General features: G+C 36.9%; 1 protein-coding gene across 8 annotated transcripts in view; it reads right to left on the minus strand.

The window, feature by feature from the left end:
* The window catches only part of LOC108690011 (rho guanine nucleotide exchange factor 12), a 368,684-nt gene that overhangs the window by 36,718 nt on the left and 328,293 nt on the right, over positions 1 to 3,673 (minus strand). The gene's annotated exons all lie outside the window — the stretch shown is intronic.

Raw genomic sequence — 3,673 nt, forward strand, 5'->3', positions numbered from 1 at the left:
ACTCTCCATAAAAACAGAACTCAGATACAATAAAATGGAGACGGACTGTAAAATATAAATAAATAAAAAAGAAATACATGTAATCCGAAAGATGGAGAAAAATGAATTCGTGCACACGCGCCAAAATAAAAATGAATTTTTTGCAGCTTCATAGTAGCTAAAAAAAAAATATTAATTTCAATACATGTCATACAGTATGTAGCCAATGCCCAAATTCTGTTATCCTAGATGAATAAAATCAATTTCTGTGAGCTGTTGATCCAATTTTCGTTTTTGTCTTCCCTGATGAAAATTTTTCTCAGAATTTTTCGTATAATTTTTCAGAATTTCTATATAATTTTGTAACTTTCTCATTTTTTATACGAATTGGAATACTTCTCAAAAAAAATTTACATCTGTTCTCAGAATTTTTTATATTAAATATGAAATATCGTAAATTTCTAAAATTTTTTTGTAAGTATAATTTCTGATGAAATGTTTATATAATCTAAATAATTTAAAAATATTTTTCAAAATGGGAGAAATTTCAGAATATTTCAGAATTCAATTGTATGAACAATTCTGAAAAAAGATATAAACTTTCCAAATATTTTCGAGAATTTCTGAAAAATGTTATAATTCGTATAAAAATTATAAGGAAAATTTTCACTAGGGTTATTATTCACAAAATTTGCTTTGCTGTTTTTGTTTGTACATTTTTTATGAATCTTTATATAAAATTATATATTACATAAACGCATATAAATATTACACAAACGCATATATAAATAAATACGATAATAAAGAAAATATTAGGTGTACAATTTTGTTTCCACCGTTTTCCTATAGATGGCTTTAGCGGTAAGTGGTGGTCGAAATAAATAGATCATAAACGTCATACAATAAACTTGGGCATCTGTCAACATAACCCCATAGAAACATTAGTCGATTTGTGTCTGTATCATAAAGTTATTCTCGATTGAAAATGTCAGGTCATTTGCGGGAGGTTTTAATTTTTTGCTTCAATATGAAGAAATCTGCGACTGAGGGTCATCGAATGCTCTCACATACTTATAGTAAGGCCGCTATTAGTGAAAGAATGTGTCGTGAGTGGTTTCAACGCTTCAAGAACGGTGATTTTGACGTCGAAGACCGGCATAGCGGTGGAAGAGAGAAAGTTTTCGAAGATGCAGAATTGGAGGCATTACTTGAGCAAAACTCGTGTCGAAATCAAAAAGAATTGGCACGATCATTGGGAGTGACTCAAGCCATTTCAAAACACCTCAAAGCCATGGGAATGATTCAGAAGCAAGGAAATTGGGTGCCGTACGAATTGAAGCCGAGAGATGTTGAACGGTGTTTGTTTGCTTGTGAACAGCTGCTTAAAAGACAAAGACGGAAGGGATTTCTGCATCGCATTGTGACTGGGGACGAAAAATGGGTTCATTACGAGCGCAGAAAATCATGGGGAGTTCCCGGCCATGCTACCACGTCGACAGCCAAACTGAATCTTCATGGCTCCAAGGGGCTCATGCTCTGTATTTGGTGGGACCAGCTCGGCGTAGTGTATTATGAACTGTTAAAACCGACTGAAACAATCACAGGCGATCTGTATCGAACGCAATTGATGCGTTTGAGCCGAGCATTGAAAGACAAACGGCCGCAATACAACGAGAGACTCGATAAAGTGATTTTGCAGCATGACAATGTTCGACCCCATGTTGCGAAAGTGGTCAAGACATACTTGGAAACGTTGAAATGGGAAGTCCTACCCTACCCGCCGTATTCTCCAGACGTTGCTCCCTCTGACTATCACTTGTTTCGATCAATGGCACACGGCCTAGCTGTATAGCACTTCCGGTCTTATGAAGAAGTAAAAAATTGGATCGATTCGTGGAAAGCTTCAAAAGATGACCAGTTTTTTCGACGCTACCCGAAAGATGGAAGAAAGTAGTGGCCAGCGATGGACAATATTTTGAATCATAAATGTATAACCAGTTTTTTACAATAAAGCCTCGAATTTCAGAAAAAAACGGCGGAAGCAAAGTTATACACCTAATATTTGAGAGCATTCGATGAGCCTCAGCCGCAGATTTCTTCATATTGAAGCAAAAAATTAAAACCTCCCGCAAATGACGAGAATTTGGCTCGTAAACTGACATTTTCAATCGAGAATAACTTTATGATGCAGACACAAATCGACTAATGTTTCTACGGGGTTATGTTGACAGATGCCCAAGTTTATTGTATGACGTCTATGATCTATTTATTTCGACCATCACTTACCGCTAAAGCCATCTATAGGAAAACGGCGGAAACAAAGTTATACACCTAATATGATCTTGAGATGACTTTAAAATCAGATAAGATCAATGAACGAATATTAATAGGTAGTAATATACCAAGTGTACAAGTATGAAATTCCCAAAAAAAAACACGTTAAATTCGGAAGAATGATAAAAAGAGATTTATTCAAAGTATGCTCCATTGCTAGTTACACATTTTTCCCATCTTTCGGGCAATTTGTGGATACCACACCAGTAAAAATCGTCCCCTTTTACCGCGAACCATTCGAGCCATTTTTTTCACATCTTCGTACAAACCAAAGCACTGCTCAGTAAGTGCGTGACTCATCGATGCAAACAAGTGGTAATCAGAAGGAGCCAAGTCTGGTGAGTAAGCCGCATGGGGTAGAACTTCCCAGCTGAGTACTTCCAATGTGTTCCGAACTGGTTTTGCCGTATGTGATGGAGCATTGTCATGGAGAAAAATGATCTTGTGTTGCCTCTTTTGGTATTCTGGTCATTTTTTAAGCAGCAAACGATTTAAATCGATCAATTGTTGTTGATAGCGTTTGGTATTAACCGTTTCGCCAGGCTTCAATAGCTCATAATAGATCACACCCTTCTGGTCCCACCAAAAGAGCATCAGCGCACAGAGCATCGTCTTCCTGCCAAAGCGATTCGGTCTTGCGATCGATGTGGATGGTGCGCCCATGATTTTTTGCACTTGGGATTCTCAAAAAAAAATCCACTTTTCATCCCCAGTAACGATACGATGCAAGAATGACTTTCTTCTGTATCATTCGAGCAAAATTTCACATGTATTTTTACGCCTCTCCATCTGTTTCTCGTTCAATTCATGTGACACCCATCTGCCGACTTTCTGAATCTTTCCCATCTTTCGTAGGCAATTGGAAACAGCTTGTTGACTAACGCTCAATTGCAACTCTGCGAGTTGTTTTTGTGTTTGTGAATCATCTTCATCCAGCAATGCTTGCAATTCCACGTCTTCGTCTTTTTGGGTGGTTTTCCATATTCCTTATTTGCAACATCGAAATCTTCAATTTTGAAACGCTGAAACCATCGTTCACACGTTTTTTGCGATGAAGCATATTCACTATAAGCTTCTTTAAGTAATCGGTATGATTCCACAGCAGTTTTCTTCAACTGAAAACAAAAAATTAATGCTGTTCGCGAATGCTCTTTATTTGGTACAATTTCGTCATAAACACAGCAACACAATACTATGCAAACACTTTTCAATCAAATCACTTTGCGCGTTTGACACTTGTTGATGGTACAATAAAATGGCGTGTTGTGGCGTAATGTTAAATTTTTGTACTTCACACTGCATTGGTGCGCCATCTGTTTCTCAAATCGTCATTTCATACTTGCACACCTGATATATATAT

This window comes from Atta colombica, unplaced genomic scaffold, assembly GCF_001594045.1.
Source record: "Atta colombica isolate Treedump-2 unplaced genomic scaffold, Acol1.0 scaffold29, whole genome shotgun sequence".
Taxonomy (NCBI): domain Eukaryota; kingdom Metazoa; phylum Arthropoda; class Insecta; order Hymenoptera; family Formicidae; genus Atta; species Atta colombica.